This window comes from Psittacula echo, assembly GCF_963264785.1.
Source record: "Psittacula echo genome assembly, chromosome: 4".
In the NCBI taxonomy this organism is placed as follows: domain Eukaryota; kingdom Metazoa; phylum Chordata; class Aves; order Psittaciformes; family Psittacidae; genus Psittacula; species Psittacula echo.
In genome coordinates this window covers 92,261,881-92,278,556 of record NC_137738.1, presented here as the reverse complement: position 1 = coordinate 92,278,556, position 16,676 = coordinate 92,261,881, and the positions used below count along the sequence as shown (strand labels likewise).

Sequence of the window (16,676 nt, the reverse complement as noted above, 5' to 3'; positions counted from 1 at the left end):
ACAAGCAGAAAATTGTTTCTAACAACAATTTTTTCCTCAGCACACAGAGCCCAGCATTTGATATCCTTCTTCCCTCCTTTGCCGCATTGTCTTGTGGAGATGTTAAAGCATCTGAGACACAGTCCCTGCTCTGGAACCAGAAGCTGGTATTTTGCAGGATGATAATTTTGCTGCCTAAACCTTTTGGAAAATGGCTTGTTCTCCAAGCTGAGCCTGAGCTGACAGCACTGAAGTGTGGTTCACATGCTGAGCTGGGTTTCATAGAGTCACAGAATCATAGAATAAATTAGGTTGGAAAAGACTTTTGAGATCATCAAGTCCAACCTTCATCCCAGGATTGCCAAGACCATCACTAAACCATGTCACTGAGGGCCTCATCCACACGGTTTCTGAACACTTCCAGGGACGGTGATTCCACCCCTGCCCTGGGCAGCCTGTTCCAATGCCTGAGCACCCTCTCAGTGAAGAAATTTTTCCTAATATCCAGTCTAAACCTCCCCTGGAGCAGCTTGAGGCTGTTACCTCTTGTCTTATTGCTTGTTACTTGGGAGAAGAGGCTGACCCCCACCTTGCTCTGTTCTCCTTTCAGGAAGTTGTAGTGAGCAATAAGGTCTCCCCTGAGCCTTCTCGTCTCCAGACTAAACAAACCCAGTTGCCTCAGCTGTTCCTCACAAGACTTATTCTTCAGACCCTTCACCAGCTTTGTTGCCCTTCTCTGGACCCACTCCAGCACCTCAACGTCTTTCTTGCAGTGAGGGGGCCAGAACTGAACACAGCGTTGAAGGTGCAGCCTCACCAGTGCTGAGTACAGGGGGACGATCACTGCCCTGGCCCTGCTGGCCACACTATTGCTGATACAGGCCAGGATGCTGTTGGCCTTCTTGGCTGCCTGGGCACAAGCTGGTTCATGTTCAGCCGTCAGTCAGCACCCCCAGGTCCTTTTCCACTGGCGGCTTTCCAGCCACTCTTCCCCAGGCCTGTAGTGTTGCCTGGGGTTGTTGTGGTCCAAATGTAGGACCCAGCGCTTTGCTTTGTTGAACCTCATACTATTGGCCACAGCTCATAGATCCAGCCTGTCCAGATCCCTCTGCAGAGCCTTCCTACCCTCCAGCAGATCAACACTCCCACCCAACTTACTGTCACCTGCAAATTTACTGAGTGTGCACTCAATTCCCTCATCCGAATCATCAGTGAAGATGTTTAACAACACTGGTCCTACCACTGAGCCCTGAGGGACACCAGCAGTGACAGGTTGTCAACTAGATGTGACACCATTTTGGAGGTGTCCCTGTTGCCACAGCAGGGTACAGCAGCTGTGGTGAGTCAGTATTAATGGATGTGTCCCTTGCTCCTGTTGCTGTCAGGTCAGGTTTTAGATTTACTGCTGAGGCATTTTGGGAAGCACCTGGTCTGGGGGAACCAAATCTTTGGAGCTCAGCGCTATTAAGTGAGGATTTTCTCTCTGCCCTGACTTCTCCTGGGTGGGAGCTCCCTTCCTGGGAGTGCCCCAGTCAGCCCCAAATGAGATGAGTGTTCACTGGGGCAGAAATCAGCACCCCAAACTCCAGAACTCTGGCCTGTTGGAAAAAAAAAAAAAAAGGCTTTGAACAGTGAAAGCAGAGCTCAAAGCCTTGGCCAAGGAATTTCCTGGGGTTTTTATTTTTATTTTTTTTTAAGGAACAAGTAATCACTTTACACCTTTATGAGGTTTATGAGTCAGCATGTGATAGATCCTTATACAGGCATATGGAGCAGTGCGGAAGTTTCTGTGACTTGTATGCTCTTTGCTAAGTCCTGACGCATACCGTCAGTAGTTACGTCCTCTATGATTGAGTGTAGGGAGGGCATGGATAAGAGCATGAATAAGGCCATGACAGTGTCCTGTTCAGCTGTGCAAGCTAACTGCATGCCTGAAAGTAGGAGCGCCTAGGCCAAAGGCTGAAGCAGACCACATGGAAAATCAAGGGGAAGGAGAAATTGGGCTCACACAGCAGAGTTCACTGCTGGGCTTCTGAGAGGCTGAACATTCGTGGCACAGTCTCTCAAATGAAAAGCAAAGCAGAGCTGTCTTCCTGCCATCCAAATGTTAGGAAGGATTGCTTCCATCCTTTCCCATTCTGCATTCATTCCAAAACCTAATGATGATAGCTGGGGGTGAGGGTTGTCTTCTTGTTCTGAAACACCTTTTGGAGGAGCCTGGCAATCTCAGCAATATATTGAGGATGCCTGGGGAGGTTTTTCTCTCTATATTAGAGCCAGCAAGTGTGAGTACTCTGTGTTCAATTTTCAGTGTTGTTGCCTGCTTCTCTCCTGGTCACTTTAGTAGACAAACCTAGGAAAAATCCAGTCCAACTGGACCACAGAATGCTAAGATGGAAATGACCCATTAGATTTTTCTGTGCCTGCTGTGGGGCTCCTGCCATGTATTAAGGGAGTTACAGATTTTAAGGCATTGACGCATGCGGCTTATTAAAACTCAGGTTCCAGTGAATCCACTTGGCCCAATAATGCAGATCTACCAGCATAACTGTTAATGTCTCCAGCACTTACTCCTCCAGAAATTTTTTTAAATCATATCTAGCTTTCAATACCATTTTTTTTTTTTCATTTTCTTCAGATAATTGCTAAGAATGAGCAGCACTGGGCTAAGAAGAGGTTTCTGTGGGATCCCATTAGACATCTTCTGAAGATGGGGATGATTCAGTTAGGATTGCCTTTTTGAGTGCTATTGGCTCACTAGCTTTTAATCGATTTAATATGAGGTACATTAATTCTGGATAGTGCTAATTATTTTAATCAGAATGCCATGTGGGACTGTGTTAAATGCCTCACAGATGCTGAAACCCATGACACAGCTACCTTTATCAGCTAAACTTGTAATTTCACTAAAAAGCAACGCCAAGCTTATTTGACAAGACTTTTGCACAAAGCCATGCTGATGACTATTAATTATGCTGCCATCTTTTAAGCCTTTCTCAACTCTGACCCACATGAGCTTGTCTGAGCATGATGAAGCTGCAATGCGAATGAGACATGAGGGCAGAGGGGACTTGCTGAGCTGTGTTGTCCCCAGGCTAGGAGCTGCACTGGGTAGTACTAGCCATGAAAGGATGAAGGGGAGAAAGACTGTTACCTTGTTAACCCTTCTCATCAATCCACTTGATTTCTTGATCAGTATTAGGCTGCTTGTTTTACCCTCTGTAAATAGTGATGCCTTATGAGCTTTTTGGCAGTCTTCTGGAAGTTCCCCAGTGGTCCAGGATGTGTGAAAAATCAACACATTTTGGAGAACTCTTTGGCACATTTCTTTAATATGCGGCAGTGCAAGTTACCAAGTGCTACTGATTGAAAAATGTTCACTTTTGATAGCTGCTGTTTAACTTTCCCCTAAGTAACTGATGGAATAGAAAGTGTTTCCTTATCACTGTAAGATAAGAAGACATCATCCTGCTACTTTCCAAATACAAACCTGAAATATTTATTAAATACCTCTGCTTTTATGCATCATGACTGACAATTTTGAGATTCCTGTCTAGCTGTGGAGGTATCCAATTGTAAAGATTTCGTTTGTTCCTGATACATTTAAACAGTTCCTTTTTATTGTTCTTGCTGGCTGCAGATTTGTGTGTTGGTGCCTTTAATTTCCTATGGTAATTTCCTCACTGCTGATATATGTACACCCACACTGTCAAATCCAGATGCAAGTCCGAAGTCCAAACCACTGAAGTTCTGATGAAGTTTTTGCCCCTGTTTTTGTCATGACCCAATATAAACAAGCAGCTGTCAAGCTTGAATTGAGGTTTTATGTCAGACTTTCATATCCCTTTCCACTGAATCCAGAAAAACTGGCATATTTCAAAGCCACCTTTTATTCAGTAGCTCTCAGTCTTTCAGCATCAAGGTTAGGAAAACAAAAAGAAAAATCCCATTCATTTCATTCCTATGAACCAGGAGCGAACTGATTTGTACTATGACAAAAATATTTGGATTTGTTTTAACAATTAACAATTTTGGATTGTTATTTGGGTGATGAGTATGGACTTGGCTACAGAGGTAGTTGGTGGATGAAGCTGCGTGTTCTCTGCTCCCATGCAAGGCTCAAACCTGTTGCAGAACTGGCTGCAGACTGGAGGGTTTCTGCAGATAGGGAGCAGCTGTCAAATACAGAGGCCAAGCACTCACATGTGGGTCCAGGTGCTGCTGCAGTGTGTATAAATAAAGGCACATGGGAAATAACAGGACAGGGGGGAGTAATGAATTCATTGTATGAAGGCTGAGGCCATGCAAGTTACCTCCCTGTCCCACTGAGCAGTCACTTGCAGCAGTGCTCAGCCCTGGGTGTATGGATAGGAGGGTAAGCCTAAGTGCTGCCCTGCTTTGAATTTGGGGGTGAGTGGTAGTGACTAATGAGGACACTGGGGGAGATGAGTGGGACTTTCTCATGGCTTCCCGCCCAGCTGCTGTGGGGGGTGTGAGATATTTTTCACCCTTCTTGTTGCTGTCTCTGAACCAGGATGGCACCATCGACTGTAGTTTTGCATGGGATGTTGCACCCCAGGGACTTAAGAAAGCCCTTCTAGGGAACAGCAGGTGAGTTGTTATTTCTGATTGCAACTGGGTGACCATTTATTAACTCTTTGGCTGAGTAAGGTTATTTAGAAAGTTATGCAGCTGGAAGAACGCTGCAAGCCTGGCTTACGACTCTCCTCTCTTTCCCAGTAATAGACTTTGATTTGCTGTAGTTCATTTCCCTCTGAAGTCTGCTTTTTGTAGATAACATAAAGCACTTGGCATAGTGGTTGATAAACTGAATGTATGAAGCATGACATTTTCCTAGATACAGTATGCCATATGAACACTTGTCTTTTGTATCAGAAACCATAAACAAGAGTTGACTGAGGGCAAATAGCTGCTCAGGCAAGGGAGTGAGAGTCAGTGCTGAGGAGAATGTGATGTGGTCACAGGTGCTTGAGGAGGGCATGTAGCAAGAGCAGGCAAAGCCCAAGGGCAAATGATTCCCTGTGAGCCAGCTGGTAGCAGGTGAGGTGACTCATGATGTGGACAGAAAAAAAGTCTTTTGGAAACTTAATTTCCTGCTTACTTGTTTTTCTGTCCAGTGATGAAAATATTGACATGATTTTCTGTCTCTGGAGCACAGCAATCCACCTCTCCTCCCACCTCCCCTGGACCAGTGAAACCTCAGAAACTGGCATTAAGGACTGGGATACCCTGCTGCGTTTGGTCCTGGACAACTATGTGGGAGTAGGTGATGATGCCCAAGCCAAGCCCTCCAGCGAGGAAGTTAACTTCTTGATTGCTCCCTCACCACCCACAAAAAGAAGCTGAAAATAATGGTCAATCTTACAGAGTTCCGGGAAATGTAATTCCTTATTATGAGAAAAGCACTGAGTTCAGTGGCTAGCAGGCACTCGATGCTGTATGATGGAGCATTATGTATACCAGTGAGTACGCAGAACTGTGTAGTATATTTTAAAAGAAATGAAGCTTCGCACCTTCAGCTTTGCTATTAAAGCTTTGCTGAGAGCTGGATTCACACTGCTGCACTGCTGAGAGTTATTAAGGGTGTGTGTGAACTGAGGGAGAATGACTGCCCTTCTCTTTAACAGCCCTGAAGGTTTTACACCAGCAGCCTGGCTCGAGCCAGCACAGGACTTACCCGGAAAGATGAAGGAGAGGGATACTGGTTGTGTTATGAAGGGCAGCTAGAAGGATATGAGAAATACATAGCTCTGTTGAGTCAAGTTGAAGATACTTGGGGTTGAATTTTCAAGCCTTCTTTCCTAAACTGTGAATGCAAGCTACAGGCAGGCAAGTATAGGCCAGAAGCAACTCAAAGAAATGCTGACTTGCTCATGAAAATGCAGATTTTACAGTTGTGTGTGTAAGAACATTCGCATAGCAAGTACGAAGCTGTGAACTTCTTTCCTTGATGCAGACCTAGTTTGAGGCATCTTCAGTTCAGGCTCAGTTTTAAGGGAAAGCAAGCTAATTACTGATTCTGAATGAGAATCAGGCATCTGTTTGCGTCAGGTTTTTGAATTCCAGTTCAGCTGTACGTTTATGAGATATCCAGAAGCATGGAAACTGAAACTGAAGAAAATATTTGTAGGATTCCATGGGGACTGAAGCTACTACTGGTTTGCACATGTGAATTTTGCCAGTGCATTTCAGTGGCTTAGAATGAAAGTCTGTTTGCTTGCTCATAATGAAAGTTGAATCTAAACCTGCCCATATTCAAAGTCTCAATGCCCAACAAACTGGAGTATGGGGGCTTAAGGCAGAAGAGAGGGGCAACACCAGGTAAAGATGCTGCTATAATTATTTTAGTGCTTAGAGTTGATTAGAGTTGGGTGAAAATGATTAGCTGAAAGGATTCTGAGTAAAGCAATTTAAAATGTAATTATGAAGGGCTCAAGATAGTGTGTGTGTAATTATGTTTCTTGCCCGTCTGCACTGTACTCTGATTTTGTTCTGCAGTGAGTGGAAGGGGGAGGAATGGATGTGAAGGGGAATAGACGAATGTGGAGCAGTGCTGCTTGTGCTGGGTTTATCATGCAATCTGAAGGTGTGCTTTAAGCTGGCCTGGGTTTCAAACTCAGTGCAGCCATAGCAATGCACAGTTGTGTTTCAGCTGCTTGGACCCAAGAACAAACAGCAGGGCAGATGGTCACAGTGAGTTCTGTGCTGCCCTCCTGGGATGGTCTCAGGCTGTGCCACAGCAAGCTTGTTCAAAACCAGCTCAGGGCCACCCATGCAAGCTGCGGTGTAACCTGGGACAGGACCACTGACAGTCTGGCTAGTGGCATTTGGAGGTTGTCCGTATCACCCTTGTGACTCACAGTCAGGAGTAAGCCTTGTCCAGTCAGCAAGTTGTTGCAGAGTAGCTCGTGTTCATGCTGTCGGGAGCAAAGTCAGTCTGGGACAGGCTTGCTACATAAATGCTCACCGTGCACTTTAGAGTGAGCTGCAGCTATCCAAAGTAGATCTGTGAGTGGAGGGACTTGTCCCCCTTGGCTGTGCTCAGCTCTCCTGCAGTATGTTGGCCCAGGGCTGGAGCCTGGGATGAGCAGACTACCACAGTGTTGACGCTGCACGCATCCAGGAGCTGTGCAGGACAAGCCACATGGACAGTGTGGATGCACCTTTCTGAACCTGTTGCATCTGTGCTGTCCTCCATCTGTTTTTCTTCTCCACTCTTACATTACTGAAGGCACAAAACATCAGGAAATGTTCTTAGCTTCCTTTTTACATTGAACAGGGAACAAACGGAGAGAAAGGAGGGAAGAAATCATGTGAGGAAGGTGAGCTGTAGGCAGGACAGTTGTCCAGGGGACGAAGTCAGGAGTGCTAAAATGCATTTTATCATCAGTGGTGAAAGGTGATTGTTTGGGGGACAAGATACCAAATGAGCAGGAGTTAGGTAGTGAGCTGTGCACAGAAGCACATTTAGGACGGAAAGTGAAAGGACATGCTCCAGCTGACTCATGCGCTCATTCATAGCGTGAGAGTTATCCCTTTTGTAAGCGACGCAGCCATAGCCAGGCAGCTGCTGTGCCACATGTGACTCTCGCCTTCATCTTACATGGGAACAGAGGACAGGACAGAGCCTTCTGGGACAGCACGCTCAATCTCTGCTATCGTATCCTGTACTTCCTGATCAAGCACAAGCTTAAAAAAATAAAAAAAAAGCAGCCTTGTGCCCATGTTGCTTCATTGTTTCCTTATGCTCTCTGTATGTCTGCTTTCTGTTACTGGCCTTAATTGGGTTGTTAGATGCTTGGGGCAGCAGTGGTCTTCTTGTCCTCTCATTGTTTGCTGCCGTGGGCCAGTATCATGTAGACTGTCGCGTCGGCACTTCAGACATATCCGCTGACATTTTTTGGACATGGGCTGTGAGATAGAGATGTTCCATTGGGACAGGCACATTTTCACAGCAGGAAACCCATGTTTCTGTGTTGTCCTTTGATCAGTAGGTGCTGGTGTGTGTCTGAGGTTCCTGGTGATTTTTCAGCACAAGCAACTAATACTTTTCGTACTTAATCATTCAGTCAGCACCAGTGTGTATCTCTGAGTAATGGCCTAAAGACCAGAACTTGTAGCCAAAACTTGATTTTGCTAAAACCACAACTCAAACTTGGAAAAATTGGCACAATAAGAAATAAAACTTCCCAATAAAGAGAAAGGAATATTTCAGCTGCTGTCATCTTAACTCTTAATACCTTCTTGCAGGAAAGAACTACTTTTGCAAGACGGCAAGGGAAATAAACAGGGGTAGCACTGCCTACAGCTGATAACACTGACCTATTTTCCTGGCAATCCTCCAAAAGCAAGGCCAGCTTTGCTTGAAATATAGGTGATTCATCAGTTGAATTGCAAGCAGATAGTGGGTGCAGAAGCACAGTCATAGACACGTTATTATTTCAATAACCTGAGTTTTAGCTTTTCCACTTTAAAAACTAATGAAGCAAATAATGTTATGACATAGATGTAGGCAGTGAAAATGTGTCAGAGAAAAGCAATTAACCTCTCTACTAATAAAGTCTGTCAAATTAGTAAAATATTTTTTATATAGTAGCTAATAAGAAATATATAGGCCATGAGTATTCAGTGCCGCAAGCCTTGTGGAATCCTTTATACCTTTGAAAAATAGATGTAAAACTTCATCAAGGAAAAGCAGGAAGTTCTTATATCTTCTTTGCACAGGTGTACATGACTAAAAAGTCACAGGATGACTTCTGCTGAAGCGGGTTGTGGATTTCTCAGGTCCCATTGGCATCATGTCCCTCCTACTAACGTTGGGCTTTTATTTCTACATACATCCCTTAATCACTTACCTGTTATATTATAATGGGGCATTCTGAGCTGAAACATGATTGGTTAAAAACCAAAGCAAAATGGATTCTGTAATTCAGCTACCTGGCTGGAGAAATAGGATTATATGAGATGGTTGCCTGGAGCAGGAGAAGGTTCTCTCCAGTCCTTGTCCTCAGTCTTTGCTTCAGCTTTTGTGATTTCTCCCACTGGGAGATAGCATGAAGCTGATGTGGAATGTGAGCCAAAGCTAAGTCAATTAAATATAGGCTTGAAATTCTTTGCAAAGTCATGTAAAAGTTATTGTGGACAAAACTGACTGCTCCCATAGGAGAAATGGCAGTATTTCTTAAACTGAGGAAGCTTCCTAGTGCATTAATGTTGTTGTGCTGTAACCATCACTTCATGTTGTAATTCATACAACTTTGACTATTGCTGAACATCATGTCTGCAGTTATGTCACATTGTAATGTCACCAAAGATGCTGAACGCTCAAACATTGACAGTACAAATACACCGAAAAACGTAGCCTGACCTTGTGCATGTCTTTTAGGATACACTGTAAACCATTCTTTTATCTTGTTAGCAAACACTTCAAACCAGTGCACTGATGCCCTACAATGTTAACACCCCTTATTATTTCAACAGCAATCTTTTCTCTTAAAGCGAACCCTTCCTGGTGTTGTATGTCATATTCACAGTCCTACACAGCCATATCTTGTGCTGATGTGTGTGTGAGAAAATCAAAATTTTATCAAAGATTTTCATATCTTAACTGTGTCCTACCTGTATGCATACAGAGGTGTTACTGTTAAAGGTGTTAAATAATATTTGAATATTAATAATTAACAGCAAACACCTCATATAAGTTATTGTTACCGAAGGGCACGCGCTCCTGATTATGGCCTCTGTCCTTGTGCTCCCCCACACTGTACCCTGTTACCTTTCCTTGCACAAAGGACCTTGCAGGTGCCTCCTGCACTTCCTTCCGTGGTCAAGACTCCTTGGATGGAAGGTATTGCACTGAAGAGCAGGTGTGGACCTGTATGACAGACTTTTCTGTGGACAGACAGCCTGTAGCCCTCTCCTTCTGCATGCGTAAGTCCTCCATCTGATTTTGACTGAGTTGATTTGACTAACCCAGCGATTGATCTGATCACCCACATGGCCACCCACCACAGTGCATGTCACATCTTGCACAGAGCATGGGAATTTTGGTAGCATTAGTAGCCACATCTTATTGACACAGTTCCTGGTGCAGCCACGTTTTGCCCAAGCCTTTATCGAGCCAACTCTTGTTAAATTGTATTCAGAGGCTTAAACAGCCCTTAACTGAATTACCCACTACAAAATACTAATTTTGGCTGAGCTTGGTTAAAAAAAAAACAGAAACCCATGTTATTTTAATCACAAGTGAGTTGTTGCCATTGAATTTGTTCTAATCAAACATCAAGTCAGATTAATTACTCAAAGAATATTGCCTTTGTACCAGGTCTTAAAGTAATGAATAGTTTGATAAGTTTTAAATTCTTTTAAACAAGCTACTTATTGCTTGGGAAAACAACTTTTTGTGCTTTTTTAGTTACACAATGAAAACTAAATTGAAAGTTAATTTTTTTACTTCTTACCTATATTTTAAGAAGCTTTGAAAGGATTAATTAAGCATTCAAACTACCTGCTGAGGTAGGCAGTTGTTACTCTCTCCACTTTTCTGATGAGGAATCTGAGGCACAATGCCATCTAAAGCCTGAATCCACCATGTCTCCATTTCACAAAAAGACAAGGAAGATCACCACCTGCCAGGGAGCAATTAATAGAGTAAGAGAATCATAGAATCAGTTAGGTTGGAAAAGACCTTTAAGATCAAGTCCAACCATTAGCCCAGGAATCAGGTGAGAGTAGCTTTCCCAAGGTCAAACTATAATGCAGACAGTTGCAAGCATCTGGGTTAATGAGTTACCGATGGTGAGGTGAACTGTGAAAACTCACAGGATATGTGCTTCTAGGCTCAAGTGGTGTGCATGACAGTACAAACTGCCATGAAACTTTGTGGTTTTGGGGCCTTAGGGTAGCTTTGCCATGGCTCAGCTGATTTCCTAGGCCATCACAGCATCTTGTGTCCTTATGTTAAAGTCCTCCCCCCTGTGGTGTCATCTGTAGGGGTTCAGATATCCGCTCTGTGGGTCCAGGCATGGGAAAGGAGCCAAAAGAATCAGTTTGGCAGTATCCATGGACTTTGATGATTTCCACACCTGAAATCTGAAACATATTCTTACACTCATGAAAGACCCTCACTTAAAAAATATCTTCATCAAATCCAGTCTTCCTGTTGGTTTAGTAGTTTGTACTAAAAACGTCAGAATTTTCCATTTGTTTGTATTTAATGATAAGCCCCTACAAGAACCATCACTTCTCTGTGGACTGAGGACAGCCCTTCATCTTGCACTCTTTCTCTTGCTCAGCTGTATCACAGTCCTCATCAGCAGTTTCCTGTGGGAATTGTTATATTAAAAATACAATGACAGAAGTGTTTTGTACAGGACTGGTCAGGAAAATGATGCATGCTGTGCAGATGTGCGCATTGAAACCTCTGTATCTCGAGGAAATATACTGCTGTGTTTTGATAGGTTTCTCTCTAAAGCTGTAATTAACCAGAGTCAGCAGCATGCTTGGAAGGGTTAAAGGAAAAGAAGTTAGAGGAAATATTCAAAGCCATGGATAGGTGCTGCACATTCGGTGATGCAGTTGCATGCTTGCTTGCAAAAAACGCAATGGGAAATGTGTCAATCGCCTCTGCAGATGCACGTAAGTCTGTGTAAGCGAGATGCTGGTTGCCACATAATTAAAGCATGAGACTGTGTCCCAATGCCCCACTTTTTGTTTGTGACCCTGCAGTGGCCTGGCATGTGACAAAGGACTTCTCCAGGTCAGCGTTGTCAACGAAGCAGGGTGACAACACACCTGTGTGAATCAGTCGGTGCTGCAGTGTTAAAAGTGATTTTGAGATGCCAGGTACAAAGCTTGGTGTTAGCCACAATGTTATCTTCCTCGCTATTAAATTTGAGTATCTGTTAAGTCTATTTTGAGATCTCAGAGCTTATCTGCAAAGTGTGTTCCATGAACACCTGATAGATTGTGTGAGCTCAAATGTTTCCCTTTTCTGCTTCTGCTAAAATTTCTCAGGTTCCTACATAAGTCTGTGGAAAAAATTTCAGTAAGATGTATGACCTACCAGAAACCTAGGTACTTTGCTAAGATGCATTTCAACTCTGCCTTTAGTACTGAAAGCACTGATAATGGCAGGCATCGATAACCACATTTTTAAAATGTTATATATAATGTATGAAAGTCTAAATGCATTATATAGCTATATTTGAAAAGTGAACTGCATATATTCATATTTATTTTCATTTATGAAGATTTCTCCCTGGGAGGAGGAGAGAGAAAAAAAGAAAGATCAGCATGTGACAGATGCACATCAGGGAAGTGGGTTGTCACACTGCAGGGAGGTGTTGAGATATCACAACGATGGGTATGCTATACAAACCTGAGCAGAGCAAAATACACTGTCTGGAAAATTGAGCAGACGTAGAAATTGTTAACTGACTTAGTGAGAAATGGTGCTGAGGTGAACTGCAGTTTTTTAGATAATAGGCAATCTGGAGAAGTCTCTGTAAAACAGGTGTTAACAGTTCCAAGTTGAACTTTTTACATTTGTCCCTAAAGGAAGATCTGTTGAGTTTTTTCTTTGTGAGGGTATAGGCTTGAGGGAAGTCACCTGGACCACAGCAGTATCCTTTGCTTTTAGAAATGGAACTGCAGTCTGCTGCCCTTGCTGCTCTGAACTGACCTTTGAGTCTGCTCTTGCAATCCAAGAGTCTGGTCTTTCTGAGCCTAAGCTTTAAGTCGCAAGCTTTGCAGCAGTCTCCCCAGAGAGCTTTGAGGCAGTTCATCAAAGCAGGTGGAAGGAAGATATGTTGTAATAGAGCTTTCATTCTTGCATATGAGTAACGAGCAGGAACAAAACATGCTGTCTGTGGACATAATTTTTCTTTAGAAACTAATCATACCAGGATTATAAATATAAGCAATGTATTACAGGTGCTACATTCAGCCTTAAATATTCTTCTGTGGTGCCAAAGTGTGTGTATTGGTATGATTTTGTTATGGATGGAGAGAAATACTGTCTTTTATGATTGTGACAGCTCAAATACTGTGTTTAACAAATTACTCCCAGGACATCTCAAATGTTTTTATTGTCTGAGAAGCTCAATCCAAATGAGTAGTTTGTGTTCAGCTTCCTAGGTAAGCTAATAAACTTTTCTGAGTACTTCATGACTGCAGTTTAACCAGTGTCTCGGAATTTATGCTTGTTTTGCCTGTTCAGTGTTAGTATTGCTAATATTCACTAGTCAAGCACTTACTTCCTGAAGTGGCCCCTTTCCCTTCTCAGTACCTGTTCTTCACTCTCCCTTGAAGCTTCACTTTCCTGGTAGCTCTTCCATGTCCTGAAGGATGTGTACTTCTACCTGGGTTAAATTATTCCTGGCTTGGCCTATGGCAGCAGCATTCAAGAACTTCCAGACACCATTCAGAAATGAGGATGAAGTTGAAGCTAGCAGCTCTGCTGCCCAGAGGATTGAGTTGCTGTCATACTACATCTGACTTGCATCAGATCAGAGTTTAGGATTTGGGTGATTTGTTCTTCAGATTAATGTCAATCTGTTTTAAATTAAAACACCCTGGGGCAAATGCTTTTCTATGATCAATGAACTGTCTGGCTGCATTCAACCAACATTGCAACAGACATGAATTTGGCCTTCTGGTTCGTTGCCACATCCCCTACAACATCACTTTCCTTATGTGGTTCAGACATCAGGCTTTTGATCCTACAAGTTGTTGAACATCTTCCACTGAAATCAGTGAGAATGGAGGGTGCTTCACTGTTCAACACCCTGTTGGTTTGGTCACAAGAAATGGACCACATATCTACTCTACCTAAAATATAATTATGGTGTATCTACGAGCGGGAAATCTGCTTTGCACCTGTTTTATCACAGGAACAAAAAGCACAGGAAGTATTTGGAAAATGAGGAACACACCTGTGTGTGAGTGGATAACAAAGCATCTTTATATATAATCATTTGCTATAAGTCATTTTAGAGTTGACAAGCTGTTTTCCAACTTCATGTCACCACTGCCTGATGCATCTAATTAATCCCGTTCTCCAGCTGACAAATATCAGCTGCTCTTTTCTAAAACATGGTTTCTCCCTTAAGTACATCCCTCTGGCAAAGTTAAATATTAATTATCCTTTTTTAATTTTATGATTATTCATGGGTGCTAATGTCACTGCACAATGAGTGGGGAAGTCAATGCCACAAAATATTAGAAGTGTTGTTTCTGAACCTCTGCAGCAGCCTATATGTATGGAGCCATGCTAGAAATGAATGTAGTAGTTGCGGCTGGGCTGTGCCAACAGTCACACACATCAGTGGTGAGACTCAAAGCCCGGCAGTTTGGTGGATGGAGGCACTGGGCCTGGATTTGAAAAATGTTCCTTCTCTTCTTAGCTCAGGCACTGGCCTGTTTATAACTGCAGAAATCATATCATCTTTTAATCTGTATATTGAAATTTCAAGGCATGGAACAGCATGGGTACTGAGGTGCCCAGGTACTCAGGTCTGAGTTGCGTGGATGTCCTGGGTTCAGCAGTAGCAGTCATTTTTAGACAGGACACTTAACCCAAACTAGCCAAAAAGGTATTCCATACCACAGCACATCATGCCCACTATATAATCTGGGGGCAGTTACCCAGAAGGGCTAGATCGCTGCTCGAGTTGGGCTGGGTATCAGTTGGTGGGTGGTGAGCGGTTGTATTCTCATCTCTTGTTATTTCCCTTCTCATTATTATTATTGGTGGTAGCAGCAGTGGTTTGTGTTATACCTTAGTTACTGGACTGCTCTTATCTCAACCTGTGGGAGTTACATTCTTTCGATCCTCCTCCCCATCCCTCCGGGAGCGGGGGGAGGGAAGGGGGGAGTGAGCGAGCGGCTGCGTGGTTCTGGATTGCCGGCTGGGCTTAAACCATGACAGTGGACTTGTACTTTTCCTCAGGATTCGGGTGGTGCTAGTCTGCTGGAGCTCTTTGGGGTCCTGCTGCCCTTCTTTCCACCCTTTGTGCCAATGATTGTGGGAGCTGGTGCTGGCCACCACCCTTAACTCTCTGCCATACTTTGCCCTACAGCTTCAGTAATTGCCTCTCCTCTAGCCTGCTGCCATCCCTCAGACAGAAGAGGACAGTCCTTCACTGAGCAGATGTGTGTCCTCCTCATTGCCACATCAGTAAGTAGCTGTTTCACATGAATCCCATTTCTGCTTGACTGCTTTCTCTCCAGGTGACCACAGGCAGTGTCTGTAAACCTTCCTTTCAAACCCAGCCATCTTTGTGTGCTGGTTCTCAGGAAGATCCATATCCATGCCTTGTGAAACAGGCTCAAAACCAGACACTGAGCAGGGAGATATGTTGTAATTGCATTTCCTGAGACCAGTTATACCAGCTGTACCCACCCTATGACATCCTTAGCTGTTCCGACAAAAAAGAAGTTGCCCATCTTGTCCACTTTGCTGCCACACTGACATGAAGACTTATGCAGTAATTTTCTTTCCAGAGGGATTTGCAGCTGCACTCATTTGCTGGCCCCATGCTGGGGCTGATGGAGCTGTGCAAGCCCTTATCCTTTGTGCCTTTCACAGTATTGTGGGCAACTTTGAAGCTGTTCCCTTCCTCAGGTGGCACTTCAGGGTATGAAGGCTCACTTTTATCTCAGTCTTTTGCTCACTGCAGCTTGATCCATCTGTCTCTCCATGTGGATCTGAAAGATGCTGACATACAGGAGGATCTCCTATAGCTGTTCCTTGCCCTATTGCAATTTCTCACCTTGCCATTGACATGACTTTCTGACATAGCTTCATTGTGAATACTTTCTAGCATGGCTAGCATTTTCTTACCCACATCACACAGCCCAGCATGTCTGCAACTCAGTGTGCTAGACTTGTCTTGCCTCCCTTTCTGTAGCCAGTGAAGTATTTGGATTTCAGTTGATTCACTGAGACAGACCATAGGACTGAAATAGTCACTGAAACTTGTTAGAGTTTGGGCTAATATTTTTGCAATATGTAGATGAAAATTGAACTTGGTCCTAGAGCAGTATATTTTAGAAGCCTGGAGTGTTTATGGATATATTAATTATAAAGATAAAAATTAATAACATCTGTTTGCATTGTGAGTGCCCTGCTTAGGAAATGAAGTGCAAATAACTATGCCTGGGTACCTGCCACATGTTTAGGTTGTGGTTTTGTTACATGAAAATTTGCATGTCTCTCTTGTGTTTTTAAGTGCCTGAAGAAGTGACACCTGATGGAGGTTTTGAAGAATGCTTGGGCTTTTTATGTTGGATACCTGCTAAAGATACAACTGCTGACCAAAAGAAACTGAGGTGGGTAGAATCAGCGTGAACATGAAAGCTCATGGCAGTCATGGTAGATATCCAATCATTATAATTATTTCCAAGTAATTTAGCCTATCTCTAATTATAATATGAGGTCATCTTGATGCAAAATAATGTCTAATTAGATGCAATCCCTTTTCAGGTACTCGTAATAGATTCCGGAGAAAATCTTTTTGGCTCCTGTTATTGGAAGCTTTTAATTCTTAATTTACTTTTTTCTCTTCTTTTTTTGTAATTAATTTTTTTAGCAAATAGGGCAAATCAATCTATTTGAATTAATTAGCATTTCTTCCTTGGTTTCCCACTCTCCCTTCCTGATACTTCTTTTTTTC

At 43.3% G+C, this 16,676-nt stretch overlaps 1 long non-coding RNA gene across 1 annotated transcript in view; it reads left to right on the top strand.

The window, feature by feature from the left end:
• The window catches only part of LOC308220345, a 63,687-nt gene extending 47,396 nt beyond the window's left edge, over positions 1-16,291 (top strand). Inside the window, exons 3-4 of the long non-coding RNA XR_013956651.1 lie at positions 15,081-15,178; positions 16,233-16,291. This is a non-coding gene — a long non-coding RNA (uncharacterized lncRNA). The remainder of the gene's footprint in view (positions 1-15,080; positions 15,179-16,232) is intronic.
• Positions 16,292-16,676: the final 385 nt, after the last annotated feature.